The sequence below is a fragment of the Acinonyx jubatus genome, chromosome E2 (assembly GCF_027475565.1).
Source record: "Acinonyx jubatus isolate Ajub_Pintada_27869175 chromosome E2, VMU_Ajub_asm_v1.0, whole genome shotgun sequence".
In the NCBI taxonomy this organism is placed as follows: Eukaryota; Metazoa; Chordata; class Mammalia; order Carnivora; family Felidae; genus Acinonyx; species Acinonyx jubatus.
In genome coordinates, this window is record NC_069396.1 from 16,457,885 (window position 1) to 16,476,200 (window position 18,316).

Below are 18,316 nucleotides of genomic sequence, written 5' to 3' on the forward strand. Positions count from 1 at the left end.
AAATATTGAAGATTTTAAGAAATTTATAAAAATACCAATATGCAAAAAACCTATCTTTTTAAAAAATTTTTTATTCATTTTTGAGAGAGAGAGATAGAGTGTGAGCAGGGGATGGGCAAAGAGAGATGGAGACAGAATCTGAAGCAGGGTCTAGGCTCTGAAGTCTCAGAACAAAGCCCAACACAGGACTGGAACCCACAAACCAGGAGATCATGAACTGAGCAGGTAGTGGATGCTTTGCCAACTGAGCCACCCAGGTGCCCCACAAAAAACTATTTCTACAAAAGATAACCGCTATTAACATTTTGGTATTCTTATTTTTGTTGTATGAATACATATGGTTTTTTCCAAAAGGAGATTTTTTTGTTGAGTTCTCCACTTAATGGCAGTGGTCTATTTCCATGTTATTAAATATTCTTGATAACATTTTTCATTTTAAGTAGTATTCTATTGTATGAATATTGAATATTCTATGCACACTTTAATCGAAATCATGTGGTTGGATATGTGAATTGTTCCAAACTGGTAGTTAGTCAAAATGCTTCAACTTTAGATACATAATAGCTGGATATTTATATATATCCATGATTCTGAGATAAGTTCCAAAGAACACAATTTCTGAGTAACATTATAAGCACATTTTAAGATTTCAATTCTTATTGCCAGTTTCATGCCAGAATGTATATACCACTTTTTATGCCCAGAGAAATGCATGGATAATAGACACTTTATGTGCTTTCCCCAAACCTTTTATCTGCCTCTTGGTAACATCCCCAATTTTCATGCAGCCTTCTCATCTCTCTCCCATCCAACCTATGTCCTTAGGTTGAAGGTAGCCCCACTCCGTATCTGTGAATGAAACACATAGCTCCAACCTAAGCTGAGCAATTTAATGGGATAGGCTCATGTCTTAAGTTGGGCCAATAAGACCTATAGAAATTGAGCATTTCTGTATAAACAACTTCCTCTCCCTCCTATCATTCCTGTCATTCCTCCTGCAAGTAGATAAGGCAACAGACTATCTTAGGAATTGTTGATAGCCTCAAGCCAGCCTTAGGATGAAGCTGAAACTACAGAAAGCATAAAGGAGAGATGTTTAAAAAAAAAAAAAAAGGTTCTAAATAATACTGGTGAACCCCTGAAACAAGCCAGTCTTCTGAAATTCAAACAATGAGAGACAATAAATATCACTGAAGTTATTTGAAGTGGGTTTTCTGTTACTTGCAGCCAAATATATCCTAATACAGAAGAGTTATCTGTATTATTCTTCATAATCCATGAAAATCATCTTTCAAAAATATTACCTTATTGGGGCACCTGGGTGGCTCTGTTGCTTAAGCATCTCACTTCAGCTCAGGTCATGATTTCGATGGGTTCAAGCACCACGACTAGCTCTGTGTTGACAGCTCAGAGCCTGGAGCCTGCTTCAGATTCTGTGCCTCCCTCTTTCTCTGCCTCTCCCCCATTCACACTCTGTCTCTGTCTCTCTTTGTCTCTTGCCTCTCAAAACTAAAAATATAAACATTAAAATTTTTTTAAATATTGCTATATTTATATATTATTTTTGCTTTACATTTCTTTGACTACTAGTAAAGTTCAAAAATGTTTTCAAAGGGGCATATGGGTGACTCAGATCAATGTCCAACTCTTGATTTCAGCTCAGGTCATAATCTCGGGGTCATGGGATTGAGCCCTGCATTAGGGTCTTCGCTGAGCATGGAGCTTACTTAAGATTCTCTTTCCCTCTGCCCCTCTCTCCAGCTCACTGACGCTTTCTCACTCTCTCTAAAATAAATTAAAGAAAATAAATAATGTTTATTGGATGTATGTATTTCTTCTTTGGTAAATTTTCTGTTAATATGTATTACTCTTTTTTTCTGTTGGTGTGTTCAAATTCTTTATTTTTAACAACTTAATACATAAAATATTAGCACTTTGTCACATGTATTAAAGTTGTTTTTTGAGTTTGTTTTTAATTTTTTTGTTGTTTATTTTTGAGAAAGACAGAGCGTGAGTAGGGGAGAGGCAGAGAGAGAGGGAGACACAGAATCTGAAGCAGACTCCAAGTTCTGAGCTGTAAGCACAGAGCCAGGTGTGGTGCTCGAACCTAGGAACCCTGAGCTCTTGACTTGAGCCAAAGTCTGATGCTTAACCAACTGAGCCACCCAGGTTTTTTTGAGCCCGTTTTTTTGGTTTATTGCTCACCTTTTTGTTTTTATGGACAAAGGTATCAATAATTTCCTTTATAATTTTATCCATTAGTAATAAACTTAGAAAGTCTATTAACACTTTAAGATTACATAAATAGTAAGTACATTTATTGGAAAGACAAATAGTCACTGCTGAGTCCTGAAATAACAATAGTATGGAAGTTCAAATAAAAGAAACATTTTTAATCCAGAAAAAAGTACAAAGAGATTAAAGCCAAGGAAAAAAAGATCCAAGACTTGAGGGAATAGACACTAGAAATCCAAGATGTGAATACTAAGATTTCCAGAAGGAGAAAAGTGAAGCTATAGAGAAAAGACAATAATTGAACAGTAAGAGAAATTTTCCCTGAAGCTAAAGCCTGCAGGAGGAAAAGGCTCAAGAGTTCCAGGTAAAACTGCTAACAAACATACATTTAGGGATATCCTTAAGAATTTCTTAATTCCAAGGATTAAAAGAAAGTATCACAATCTTCAAGGCAGAAAGCACAAGCAATAAAGAAAAAAATTAGGCTGATATCAGACATTCATCTCCAACACTAAAATATAGATGATAATGGAATCACATTTTTAAGATTATTTTTAGAGGGGGAAAAAATGAATCCTAAGAATTCTGGAATCCAGCAAAAATATGAAAGGAAGACATTTGTAAAAATGCAATGAGTCAGATCACATATCACCTAATATAAGAGAAATTCTGATAATAAACTGGAATCAAGTACTAAGTTATCTTAGCACAATTAACATTGGGACAGTGAGAATGGAAGAGAAATGATAAGGAAGAAAACATTCCTTATTATTCTCTGAGAAATGGTAATAAGAAGAAAGAAGCCAAAGTGTTTTTAAGAACAAAATTCATTGCAAGAATAGCCTCTCTCGCAGAAATATTGTTCTAATATGAAAATAATAATGATGACAGTTGACATTTATATGGTACTTATCATTTACCACAAACTGTTCTATGTGTATTACATATATTAAGTCACTAATCCTCACAAAAACTATGAATAAAATTACAAGTAGGCAAATAAACATAAAAGTGTAAACTATATAATCAAGGTAATTAGGTCTTAGCTTAAGAGAAAGAAACTCTCTTGGTAGCTCAGTTGGTTAAGCTAATGACTTCAGCTCAGGTCATGATCTCACAGTTGGTGAGTTTGAGTCCCCGTGTCAGGCTCAGGCTCTATGCAGAGAGCTGAGCCTGGAGCCTGCTTCAGATTCTGTGTCTCCGTCTCTCTCTGCACCTTCCCCGCTCACACTCTGTGTGTCTCTCTCTCAAAAATAAATACTTTAAAAAATAAATAATAGGGGCGCAGTCAGTTGAGCCTCCGACTTCAGCCAGGTCACGATCTCGCGGTCCGTGAGTTCAAGCCCCGCGTCAGGCTCTGGGCTGATGGCTCAGAGCCTGGAGCCTGTTTCCGATTCTGTGTCTCCCTCTCTCTCTGCCCCTCCCCCGTTCATGCTCTGTCTCTCTCTGTCCCAAAAATAAATAAACGTTGAGAAAAAAAATTTTTTTTAAATAAATAAAAATAAATAAATAAATAAATAAATAAATAAATAAATAAATAAAAATAAAAAATAAATAATAAAAAAAGAAACTCAACTAATGCATTAAAAATAAATCTAGTTACACCATATTTAATATAAAGGTACCAACAAAAAGCTGAAAACAAATCAATGGGAATTCATATTAAAGAAAGTATTTGTGTTTATCTCTTTTCCATCCTGAAATCCAAAAGAGCAACTTTTAAAAATGTAAAAATACACAGAAACCCTGAAAAACAATAGAAAGGTAGTAATTAAGAATATTATCAAGTACTTGAGTCTGGAAATGTATCCAACTACTAAACTCAGTTGATCAGAGAATAATAAACCCAGGCCAGCAGCCAAATAAGGTAATTGTTAGCTGCACAGTTCCAGTAGAGCACATCAAGTAACCCTAAAGGCTGCAGTTCAATGAACTTGAGTATAAAGAAGAGTTAAAGTCCATACCCTAACTCTGCACAGTCATGATTGAAAGCTAGCTCTACTATTTATCACCTGTGTAATCCCAGACAAATTCCTTAACCTCTCTGAGCTGTTACTTCATCTGGCAAATGAATATGCTAGCAAAACCTACTTCAAATTACCATGTGAAGCCAGGAGAACATCATAAATTCTGATTGAAGATCAAGTATTAATAAGAGCTCCAAAAAAGAGAAAAGGGAGAGAAGTAAATTGTCAAGTAATCTTTTTAAAACCCTCTGTAACTAAAGAACTTGAGTTTCCAGATTAAATAGGCCTAGCTGTCCCCAATACAATGAATTCAAGGAGACTCCTTCCAGGGCACATTATCTGTTTCAAAAAAGGAAAACATCTAAAAATGTCTGAAGTGGAAAAAAAAAAAGCATTCTAAGGATTACAATTTAGAATTGCATTTAGTTTCCCAACAGCAACTGTGAAAACTACTATTTTTTCCTCAGAAAAACTAAGGGAAAATGAAATTCCAGCTTAGAATTTTAATATTTATTTTTGAGAGAAAGTCGGAGCATGAGCGGGGGAGGGACAGAGAGAGAGGAAGACACAGAATCTGAAGCAGGCTCCAGGGTCTGAGCTGTCAGCACAGAGCTCGACACAGGGCTCAAACCCACAAACTGCAAGATCATGACCTGAGCCAAAGTAGGACACTCAACCAAATGAGCCACCCAGGTCCTCCCTCTTTAGAATTTTAGATCTAGCCAAGTAGTAATCAAATGGGTGAGCAAAGACATGTTCACACATGTAACATCTCAAAAAAAAAAAAAAAATCTCCCATGCATTATTTCTCAGGAAGCTACTCAAGTATGTGACAAAACAGAGAGCTTAAAACAAGAAAGAGGAAGACTTAGAATATAGAAAATAGTGGATCCAACACCAAGAAATGATGACAAGAATTCACAGAATGCTTCTAAGAGAAGTCCCAGGGTAATGGCTGGGCAGAAGATTTAGAAAGCAAGCAATCTATACTGGAGCACAATGTTGGATGGTTTCAGAAGGAATGCTTAAATGAAGAGTAACACTGAGGGGTGCCTGCATGGCTCAATCAGTCAAGCGTCTCAGGCTTAGGACATGATCTCAGTTTGTGAGTTTAAGCCTCATGTGGGGCTCTGTGCTGACAGCTTAGACTTACTTCATATCCTGTGTTTCCTTCTCTCTCTGCCCCTCCCCTGCTCGTGCTCAGGCTGTGTCTCTCAAAAATGAAAAAAATGTTAAGAAAAAAAAGAGAGAGAGAGAATAGCACTGAGACATTATCAATTCTTAATCATAGCAACTTGGCAATTAATATGGAGTGGAATTAGTGATATACATAGTAAAATAAAATGACAAGAAATATGAAGCAATTACCAAATAAGCCTCAAGACTAAAGATACCTGTAATATTATGTATTATATGCTTTGCAATATTATGTAATATTATGTACTTTGATTAAAATAAAATATAAATTTAAAACAGTAACACCAGAGGGGAAGCCAAGATGATTGAACAGCATGGAAGTTTTTTTGTGTGTCTCGCATCCATGAAATACAGCCAGACCAACACTAAACCATCCTGCACACCTAGAAAACTGATTTCAGGATTAACACAACAATCTGCACAACCTGAACCACAGAATTTAGCACCACAGAGAAGTGAACTTCAGGAGCAACAAGCCACAGCAGGCAGTGCCCTGCTTTTGCAGGCAGATAGAGGACTGAGATGGGGGAGGGAGGGAAGAACACTGGAAAAGCACCCCTCCCCAAAAGCATCTGGAGAGAAAGTGGAAAATTGGAAACAGCCACCGGGACTAAACTAAAAAGGGAGAAAGGAGAGGGTTTAAATTCCATTGAGACTGTAAACAAGAGGAGCACAGAGTCTGCAACTCCGCAGCTCAATACCTGGAGGTGCTGTGGTGGGAAGGGCAATCCCCAGGAGCAGAGTGTGGTCTGGGAGGTTCTTGGGCCACATGGGAAAAAGTGGTTCCACTGCTGGAAGGACATTTGGTAGAGACTGTTGAAGCCACCGGGTCCCAGCAGACCCCAAAGAAGGGCCACATTCGCTGGTGCTGGAACAAGGTCATTAAGGGTGAAGCCTGGTGCCAGAGGTGTGTTGTGATTTTCCATAATCCCTGAAACACTGCTGCTACACTATCTTGTCAACTTTTTCTGGTGTGGGCTGGCACCTGGCCGCAGTCTCAGGGCACCAGCAGCCGCAGGGTCCAGCAAGCATTCCTGGGTGCAGCTGACATTCGGCCACTGCTCAGTGAGATCCTCCTGCAGAGGGGCAGAAGGGGTCAAAGCCACGGTCCTTCAGAAATAAGGGGAGTGAATGAAAGCTGAAATGAAAAAGCAGGGAGTGGATGAAAGCTGAAGACAGAGGATGGGTGCACGATTGCTGATGGGGAGAACAGAGTTGCGGTACTAGAGACTGGGTAGCTGGGCGATGCCATTTTCACCGCTCCCACGTGTGCATATGCACCTACAAGTGCCACAACAATCCACCCCATAGGCTAGCAGCGCCATCTAATGGAGAATGGAGCCATTACGCTAAGCCCTGCCCAACTGGGCCAACCTTGCTCTTCAAGAACACAAGTCTCACTGTCTGCTTAGTTTATGGATTATGAAGCACTTCATAGTCTGACTTCTAGGGGAAAACGAAGTAATTTCAGTTGTATTTCATTATGTTAGCAGATCCATCTATTCGATTTGTTTTTCCCCCTCTCTTTTTCACTTTTCTTTTTCTTGAATACAGAAAGAGAAAAAAATTCATTTTTATTTTCAATTTTTATTAATTTTTTACTTTATTTTTTACTTCTGTGTAAATTTTTTCAAATTCTATTTTACTTCCATCATTTTAGTTTAGTCTACTTCAGTGTATTCACTTTTTCAAATTTTCAACTATTTCCATTTTTTCTTTTTCATTTCTGTTTCTTGAGTACAGAAAGAAAAATTTATTTTTATTTTTAATTTTTATTAAAAATACTTTCCTTAATTTTTTCTACTATATTCTTTACTTTTGTGTAAGTTTTTTTCAAATTCTATTTTACTTCCATCATTTCATTTTAGTCCACTTCAGTGTAGTCATTTTTTTCAAGTTCTCAAATGATTTCCTTTCCCCCCCTCCTTTTTTCTCTAATCTATCAAACCACTTTCAACACCCAGACCAAAACACATCTAGGTTCTAGCATCATTTATTCGATTTTTTTGTATATGTGTTTTTAATTTTTTAATTTTAATTTTTTAATTTTAATTCTTTTAATTTTAATTTTTCTACCTCATTAATTCCCTTTCTCCCTTCAAAATGACAAAACGAAGGAATTCACCCCAAAACAAAGAGCATGAAGAAACGACAGCCAGGGATTTAACCAACCCAGATAGAAGCAAGATGTCTGAACCAGAATTTAGAATCACGATAAGAATACTAGCTGGAGTTGAAAATAGACTAGAATCCCTTTCTGTGGAGATAAAAGAAAAACTAGTCAGCATGAAATAAAAAATGCTATAACTGAGCTGCAATCACAGATGGGTGCCATGGCGGCAAGGATGGATGAGGCAGAACAGAGATTCAGTGATATAGAGGACAAACTTAGGGAAAATAATGAAGCAGAAAAAAAAGAGGGAGATTAAGGCAAAAGAGCACGATTTAAGAATTAAAGAAATCAGTGGCTCATTAAAAAGGAACAACATCAGAATCATAGGGGTCCCAGAAGAGGAAGAGAGAGAAATAGGGGTAGAAGTGTTATGTGAGCAAATCATAACAGAAAACTTTCCTAACCTGGGGAAAGACACAGACATCAAAATCCAGGAAGCACAGAGGACTCCCATTAGATTCAACAAAAACCAACCATCAACAAGGCATATCATAGTTAAATTCACAAAATACTCAGCCAAGGAGAGAATCATGAAAGCAGCAAGGGAAAAAAAGTCCTTAACCTAGGAAGGGGAAGACAGATCAGGTTTGCAGCAGACCTATCCACAGAAACTTGGCAGTCCAGGAAGTAGTGACAGGATATATTCAATGTGCTGAATCAGAAAAATATACAGGCAAGAATTCTTTATCCAGCAAGGCTGTCACTCAAAATATTAGGAGAGATAAAAAGTTTCCCAGACAAACAAAAATCAAAGGAGTTTGTGACCACTAAACCAGCCCTGCAAGAAATTTTAAGGGAGACTTTCTGAGGGGAGAAAAGATGAATGAATGAATGAATGCATGAATGAATACCAAAAGAAACAAAGATTAGAAAGGACCAGAGAACACCACCAGAAACTCCAACTCTACAAGCATCATAATGGCAATAAATTCATATCTTTCAGTACTCACTCTAAACGTCACTGGACTCAATACTCCAATCAAAAGACAGAGGGTAACAGAATGGATAAGAAAACAAGATCCAACTATATGCTGTTTACAAGAGACCCACTTTAGACCTAGAAGACACCTTCAGACTGAAAGTAAGGGGATGGAGAATCATCTATCATGCTAATGGTCAACAAAAGAAAGCCAGAGTAGCCACACTTACATCAGACAATCTAGACTTTAAAATAAAGACTGTATCAAGAGATGAAGAAGAGCATTATATCATACTTAAGGGGTCTATCCTCCAAGAAGACCTAACAATTGTAAACATTTATGTGCCAAATGTGGCAGCACCCAAATATATAAATCAATAAATCACAAACATAAAGAAACTCATTGATAGTAATAGCATAATAGTAGGAGACTTCAACACCCCACTCAAAGCAATGGGCAGATCATCTCATCAAAAAAATCAACAAGGAAACAATGGCTTTCAATGACACACCAGACCAAATGCACGTAACACATATATTTAGAACATTTCATCCTAAAGCAGAATATACATTCTTCTCCAGTGCACATGGAACGTTATCCAGAATAGACCATATACTGGGACACAAATCAGCCCTCAGCAAGTACAAAAAGATCAAGATCATACCATGCATATTTTCAGACCACAATGCTATGAAACTCGAAATCAACAACAAGAAAAAATTTGGAAAGGTAACAAATACTTGGAGACTGAAGAACATCCTACTAAAGAATGAATGGGCTAACCAAGAAGTGAAAGAGGAAATTAAAAAGCATACGGAAGCCAATGAAAATGATAGCACCACAACCCAAAACCCCTGGGATGCAGCAAAGGCAGTCATAAAAGGAAAGTATACAGCAATCCAGGCCTTCCTAAAGAAGGAAGAAAGATCTCAGATACACAACCTAACCTTATGCCTTAAAGAGGTGGAAAAAGAACAGCAAATAAAACCCAAAAACAGCAGAAGACAGGAAATAATAAGAGCAGAAATTAATGCCATCAAAACCAAAAAACCGAACTGATCAATGAAACCAGAACCTGTTTCTTTGAAAGAATTAACAAAATTGATAAACCACTAGCCAGTTTGATCCAAAAGAAAAAGGACCCAAATAAATAAAATCAAGAATGAAAGAGGAGAGATCACAACCAACATAGCAGAAATAAAAACAATAATAAAGAATATTATGAGAGATTATATGCCAATAAAATGGGCAATCTGGAAGAAATGGACAGATTCCTAGAAACATATACACTACCAAAACTGAAACAGGAAGAAATAGAAAATTTGAACAGACCCATAACCTGTAAGGAAATCGAATTAGTAATCAAAAATCTCCCGAAAAACAAGAGTCCATGGCCAGATGGCTTTCCAGGGAAATTCTACCAAACATTTAAGGAAGAGTTAACACCTACTCTCTTGAAGCTGTTCCAAAAGATAGAAATGGAAGGAAAACTTCCAAACTCATTCTATGAAGCCAGCATTACCTTGATTCCAAAACCAGACAGAGACTCCACTAAAAAGGAAAACTATAGACCAATTTCCCTGATGAACATGGATGCAAAAATCCTCAACAAGATATTAGCCAACCAGATCCAACAATACATTTAAAAAATTATTCACCACGACCAAGTAGGATTTATACCTAGGATGCAGGGCTGGTTCAATATCCGCAAAACAATTAACATGATTCATCACATCAACAAAAGAAAGGATAAGAACTGTATGATCTTCTCAGGAGATGCAGAGAAAGTATTTTACAAAATACAGCATCCTTTCTTGATAAAAACCCTCAAGAAACTAAGCATAGAAGGAGCATACCTCGAGATCATAAAAGCCATACATGAACAACCCAACACTAATATCATCCTCAATGGGGAAAAACTTAGAGCCTTCCCCCTAACATCAGGAACAAGACAGGGATGTCCACTCTCACCACTGTTATTCAACATAGTATTGGAAGTCTTACCTCTGCAATCAGATAACACCAAGAAATGAAAGGCATCCAAATTGGCTAGGAGGAGGTCAAGCCTCCACTCTTTGCAGATGACATGATACTCTCTGTTGAAAACCCTAAAGATTCCACCAAAAAACTGCTAGAACTGACTCATGAATTCAGCAAAGTTGCAGGATATAAAATCAACGCACAGAAATCAGTTGCATTCCTATACACCAATAATGAAGCAACAGAAAGAGAAATCACGGAATCGATCCCATTTACAATTGTACCAAAAACCATAAAATACCCAGAAATAAATCTAACCAAAGAGGTGAAAAATCTATACACTTAAAACCATAGAAAGCTTATGAAAGAAACTGAAGAAGACACAAAAAAATGGAAAAAGATTCCATGCTCCTGGATAGGAAGAACAAATATTGTCAAAATGTCAATTCTACCCAAAGCAATCTACATATTCAATGTAATCCCTATCAAAATAACACTAGTATTCTTCACAGAGCTAGAACAAATAATCCTAAAATTTGAATGGAGCCAGAAAAGACCCCAAATAGCCAAAGCTATCTTGAAGAAGAAAACCAAAGCTGGAGGCATCACAATCCCCGACTTCAAGCTATACTACAAAGCTGTAATCATCAAGACAGTATGGTACTGGCACAAGAACAGACACTCAGATCAATGGATCAGAATAGAGAACCCAGGAATGGACCCACAAACGTATGGCCAAGTAATCTGACATAGCAGTAAAGATTATCCAATCTTTGGGAAAACTGGACAGTGACATGCAGAAGAATGAAACTGGACCACTTTCTTACACCATACATAAAAATAAACTCAAAGTGGATGAAAGACCTCAATGTAAGACAGGAAGCCATCAAAATCCTTGAGGAGAAAGCAGGCAAAAACCTCTTTGATCTTGGCCGCAGCAACTTGTTACTCAACAAGTCTCTAGAGGCAAGGGAAACAAAAGCACAAATGAACTACTGGGACCTCATCAAAATAAAAAGCTTCTGCACAGCGAAGGAAACAATCAGCAAAACTAAATGGCAACAGACGGAATGGGAGAAGATATTTGCAAACGACATATCATATAAAGTGTTAGTATCCAAAATCTACAAAGAACTTATCAAACTCAACACCCAAAAAGCAAACAATCCAGTGGAGAAATGGGCAAAAGACATGAATAGACACTTCTCCAAAGAAGACATCCAGATGGCCAACCGACACATGAAAAAATGCTCAATATCACTCATCAGGGAAATACAAATCAAAACCACAATGAGATACCACCTCACACCTGTCAGAATGGCTAACATGAACAAAAAAAAAAAATTTTAGAAGAAAAAAACATTAAAATAATTAAATAAAAATGAAACAGTAAAACCAAATGAAGGGATGGTTAAAGATATTCCAGGCAGACAGAAAACAGCGAAGTGGCAACATAAATAGCAAAAATAATGAAATACATACAAATTTTTTTAATGTTTATTTTTGAGAGCACATGTGCACAAGTGCACAAGCAGGGGAGTGACAGAGAGAAAGGGAGAGAGAGAATCCTAAGCAGGCTCTGTACAGAGCCCCTCGTGGGGCTCAATCCCACAAACTGTGAGATCATGACTTGAGCCAAAACCAAGTGTCGGAAGCTTAAGTGACTGAGCCACCCAGGGGGACCCAATGAAATATAAATTTAAGTATAAAATAAAAATACATAATTATTGATAAAAGGTACAATTTTCAAGATGAATTTCAAAGATGAATCAACACTCAGACACCTGCTTGCACCAAATGTACCAGAGCTAAACATATGAAGGAAATCTTTTTTAAAATGCAAATCTGACTAGAATCCCATTATAGGGACTTCCCAATCATCATGGAGTAGCAGGAACCAAACTGACCCTACTACCATAAACAACTAGGTAACAGTCAAAATAACAGTCTAAACAGTCAAAAACAGTTTAGAACACTGGCTATTAGGCAGTGGAAAACAATGATCCCTTAAACATGCAAAATCAATGTGATGAGCCCCAAGACTGCCCCAGCTTACTGCCTTGAGGGAGGTTCTAGATCATTGTACAGGGAGAGCAAAGAGTGAGGCAGAATCCAGTGAACTTCCAGATTTGAGGATATCTGGAATCTTAAATACAATGAAAATATGTTTGATAAGAAAAAGACTTTTTCAAATACACAAAAGCTGGAAGAATTCACCAGCAGACCTGCACTACAATAAATGTTAAAAGAAGCCTTTCAGGGGCACCTGGGTGGCTCAGTGGGTTAAGCTTGTGACTATGGTTCAGGTCATGATCTCATGGTTTGAAAGTTCAAGCCCCGCATCAGGCTGTCTGCTGTCAGCTCAGAGCCTGGAGCCTGCCTCAGATTCTTTGTCTCCTTCTCTCAGCCCCTCCCCAATTTATGCTCTCTTTCAAAAATAAACATTAAAAAAAATAATAGATAAAAGAATCTCTTCAAACAAAAGGAAAATGCCACCAGATGGGAATATGGATTTATATAAAGGAATTAAAGGAATTAAGATATAACCAGAATTAACAACATGGTAATAGATTTTTTTCTTATTATTTAAATCTCTTTAAAAGATACTTGACTTTCAAAGTAATTACAACATAACGTGGTAATTCTAACATATGTAAAAGTATAATACATGACAATATTAATACAAATACAAAGAAATCCAAATCCAAGATTTTGTTTGTTTTTACTCAAGGTGAAACGGTATAACGTCACTTAAAAGTAAGCGGTGTTAAGTTAAACACACATACTATATACCCTAACACTAAAAAGGTGAAATGGGGGTGCTTGGGTGGCTCAGTTGGTTAAGCATCCAATCTCACAGTTGTGAGATCAAGCCCTAGTCAGGTTCAGCACTGGGCATGGAGCCTGCTTAAGACTCTCTCCCTCCCCCTCTGGCCCTCCTCACTTGGGTGCTCTCTCTAGCTCTCAAAAAAAAAAAAAAGAAAAAGAGAAAAAGAAAAAGAAAGAAAGAAAGAAAGGAAGAAAGGGAGGGAGGGAGGGAGGGAGGGAGAAAGAGAAAAAAATTAAAGAGTTCTAACTAATGAACTAAAAGATCAGATAAAATGAAATCATAAAACGGTCCAATTAGTACAAAAGGAGAAAGAGAAAAGATGACAATAGGACAAACCAATAGCAAGATGACAGATTTAAGGCTAAGCATAACAATAATCATATTAAATATAAATGGTTTCAATAGCCGTTAACTAAAAGGCAAACATGATTTAGCTATATTCAGCCTACAGAAAACACATTTTAAATATAAAATCACATACAGGTTAAAAATTTAAGGATGGAGAAAGATAACCATGCTAACACTAATCAAAATAAAGCTAGACTGGTGATATTAATCACACTTATTATTAGATTTCAGAGTAAAGTCTATCACAGCTACATAGGTATCAGTTTATTACAATATAATAATCTCAAACTCCCATGTACCAAAGCACACAGCGTCAAAATACATAAAGCAACAACTAAAAGAAATGAAGGTTTTAACAGAGAAACCCACAATTATAGTTAGAAATTTCAATACCCATCTCTTAATAAATAATAAAACATGTAAACATAAAATCAGTAAAGATATGGAAGATTTAAACAATATAATCAAATAATATGTATTGGTTGACTCTTCCAAAAACAGAATATGCATTGTTTTCAGGTGCACATAAAACATTTATCAAGATAGATATTTTGCAGTATTAAACATCAAATTTATAAGGATTGAAGTCAAATAAAATACACTCCATGACAACAATGAAAGCATATTAAAAACAACACAGAGAAAAAGATGGTAGGAGTTAGCGGTAACATCAAATTCTATGTGATGTAGCCTGACATATGCCTCAGTTTAATTTAGGAGCGTTGTGCAGTGCTCTTCCTGGTACATATGCCATAGCTTTGTTTGTTTCCTCCCCCATTCATAAAGACCACTCTTGTCCCCAGTACCGTCACACTTGAAGCTTACAGTTCTGTCCTCCTCAGAATCTATTCCTCTTAGGAAAGGAAGACATTTCTTTCACATGCTGGTTGGCTCTCCTCATAGTTTAATCTTATGTGAGTATTTTACAAGTATCTCTCCTAGTTTCTGAATGTTAATAATGTGTCCTGGTTTACATTCCTTTGGTCATTTCAATCAGAATTTAGAAGATCTAGTTAAATGTCTATGCTCAAATCACTTCCTTTAATCATAATCTACATGTCTTTTCTAATGTACCTTTCTTTCAAAGCACCAAGAAATGGAAAACTTCATTGGGGTGCCTGGCTGCCTCAGTCAGTAGAGCATGTGACTGTTGATCTCCAGATTCTGAGTTTGAGCCCCACAGTGGGTGTAAAGATTACCTAAAAATAAAATCTTAAAATAGACACACACACACACACACACACACACCCCTTCACAAACTTTCCTTAGTTCATCAAACTGCACCTTTTTCCCTCTGGATAATTACTTTCAAACATCTGGTTAAAGTAAAACATCTTCCCAGATATGTAAATCAGGAAAAAATATATCCATAGAGTTAACAAGCATATTCTTCCTGCATTGGCTTAATAAAACTGGTAGTAAAGGATTTTCAGAATTTTCAGAAGCTCAAGTTAAAGAGTGAGACTTCGGGAAAAAAGAGTGAGAAAGACAAAATTAGTGACAGACCCAATAGCTGAAGTCCCTGTTCAATCACAGCCTTAAATGTGTGCAAGAATACACACACACACACACACCCTACTTCTTTATTAAAATGCATAAAGCAGCCAGAAGCAAGAGCGCCAGTAAATTCTTCTGTATAAGCAGAATTTTTTAATGGCTCCCCGAACACTAATAACCACTGCTCTCTTATGTGTACTTGACTCTGTTTAACCTTTTTCTGGTGCTTTTTAACTTCTCCAAGTCAGGTACTAATATGGAACTAATGTGGGCTTTATTTTCCCTATAGGAATAGCAAAAAGAGCAGTGCACATTATCGTAATAGCACAAGTCCTTCTAGTAACGGTAGGACTTTAGATCAAAGCCTATGCGTTACAGCCCAGGAAAAGAACTTAATAACAATTGCAAGGCTAAGCAATCTTGTTTTTAAATATCAGATATTTCACTGAGTATTAGTCCCCCCCCCCAAAAAAAATACTCTTGGCTACTCAGTGACCCAGTAGGAGGGAAAAAGGACATCCTTTCTGTCTTTGCTAAGTTGCTGTTGACCTCAGCAGCAAGAATATCCGTGCAGTGGCTGACCATCACAGCCTGACAATGATGAAGTATTGCTAGAAATATGAACTCTTTTTATATTGGGAAGATAATTTTCGAGGTGGTTCTCAGTGCTGGAAGGAAATAGTAACAATTTAAGTGAATGGGGTAGGGACAATGCCACGCTCCCATTCATATCAATGACACATCTCAATATTCCAGGTTCCTTATGCATTGCTAACTTGAAATGTATAAAAACATATCCCAGACTCAGCATTTCTGCCTGTTTCATCTCCATTTAACATTTTTTCCCCTCTTTTTGTTTTGTGTGTGTGTGTGTGTGTGTGTGTGTGTGTGTGTGTGTTGTTGTTGTTGTTGTTTTTTATGACTTTCCTCACACAGGATACCTTGGAGATGCTAAAAACATTTCCATGGTAGAAATGAACAAGATGCATTAAGATTTTTTTTTTTGCCTACAGACTTTTAGCTGCTGGATACTTTTCAATTATTTTATTTTTCTAATACAGAGGTCACCCCAGTATCCTGACACTAGGTAGTTGTTTTCCAGCTGCATTAATCCATTTCCTGCTGAGCTTCTGCAAAAAGAGGAATTCATTGGACACTAGCAGAGAAAAGACAAGGGAAAAATTAAGGGAGAACGAGGAAGTAAATAATTTAAACAAAAGAGATTATCAAGAACAAAGTAAACGACAAGACAGAGTAAAACTGGATAGGAAGAGGGGTCCAGGAACCAAAATATATTCCTTTAAATACAAAGAAAGGAAAAAAATGACAATGTGCTGGTCTTTTGGTGAAATGTAGCTACCTTAAGGTTCTTATCTGGGTCTGATTTAAATATCATCTTGAAATAAGAACTGAATCCATCACTTCTCTCAGCTGAATAAAAATATGACCACCAAACAGTCCAAAGCAATACAATTAGTTGCTTCCAGTATCAGCCCAGTATTTTCATCAAAGCTGTAGTCAGATATGTAGCTAAGCCAACATAGTTATAAATCATTGCTATGACACTGTATATGTATGTTTGCCATACCTGGAAATGCATTGTGTTTGCATTCATAATTATTTTCAGGTACAGGATCACACATGGACATCAATCTGGGTAATAGCTACTTCTTATCTAAAGTTACCTAGAAATATCAAAATACCCTCTAAGGATACCTACCGACACAAAGAAGTTGCAACACATTTCCTTCTGTTTTAATTACAAGATAAGTGAAATGACTACAATAAGCAGATATACTTAGTACATAAATTCTGAAATACTCTTAAGCATTTTTGAAAATATAGCCCTAAAGGGATCATTTGCAACATGATAACCAAGATAACTTGCAACCACAATACTGATAATGAGGACATTAAAAAGATGCTAATATCTGGCTAATTAGCTAAAATGATTTTTACTCCTGTATCTCATTTCCTTTCATTATACTTATGTAATAAAAACTTGCATCAGGAGCACCTGGGTGGCTCAGTTGGTTAAGCAACCAACTTCGGTTCAGGTCATGATCTCACAGCTCCTGGGTTCGAGCCCCGCATCAGGCGCTGTGCTGACAGCTAAGAGCCTGGAGCCTGCTTCGGATTCTGGGTCTTCCTGTCTCTCTGCCTCTCCCCTGTTCGTGCTCTGTCTCTCTCTCTCTCTTAAAAATGAATAAACATTAAAGAAATTTAAAAAAAAATCTTTCATCAAACCAACTCATTTTATGAGTAACTTCCCTCTCATCTCTAAATGTAATAACTAATAGCTATCAAAATTGGCCAATTTCTATGAGTTTTCCTTCCCCTACCCCCCCACCCCCCATTCCCAGTCTCTAAAATGAGCAACAGCACATGATGTGCCTGGGTGGCTCAGTAGGTTAAGCATCCAACTTCAGCTCAGGTCATGATCTCGTAGTTCATGAGTTGGAGCCCCGCATGGGGCTCTGTGCTGACAGCTGGAGCCTGCTTCAGATTCTCTGTCTCCCTCTTTCTCTGCCCTTCCCCTGCTCATACTCTGTCTCCTGCTCTCTCTCAGGAATAAGTAAACATTAAAAAAAATTGTGGGGGTTGGGGGCAGGACGCCTGGATGGCTCAGTCAGTTAAGCATTTGACTTCAGCTCAGGTCTGATCTCACCATTCATGAGTTCCAGTCTCGAATCTGGCTCTGTGCTGACAGATCAGAGCCTGGAGCCCACTTCAGATTCTTTGTCTCCCTCTCTCTCTGACCCTCCCCAACTTGCACTCCCTTCCTCCCTCCCCCCTCTCTCTCAAAAATAAATATTAAAAAAAAGTTTAAAAAATTTTAGTAAATAAAAAAATTAAATGAGCAGCACAAAGTTAATTAAGAGATCTTGGTTATGCAAAAGCTTCATGAATATGTTGGTTATAATTAAGAGTGACCAGTATAGTTCTAGGTCAACATTAATTACGACAATGGTAACAGTTAGCTGGGATGATAACCTCTGTTACTGAAAGCTTGTCTATGTGCAATGCACTGATTCTGCTGTGATTTTATTATCCCCGACTTATAGATGAAGAAACTGAGGCTTAGAACAATCAATGATTTTAATTCACATGGCTGATAGCCAAAATTTGAATGGCAGCCAGTCTACCTTTAGCTTAATAATCCTCATTC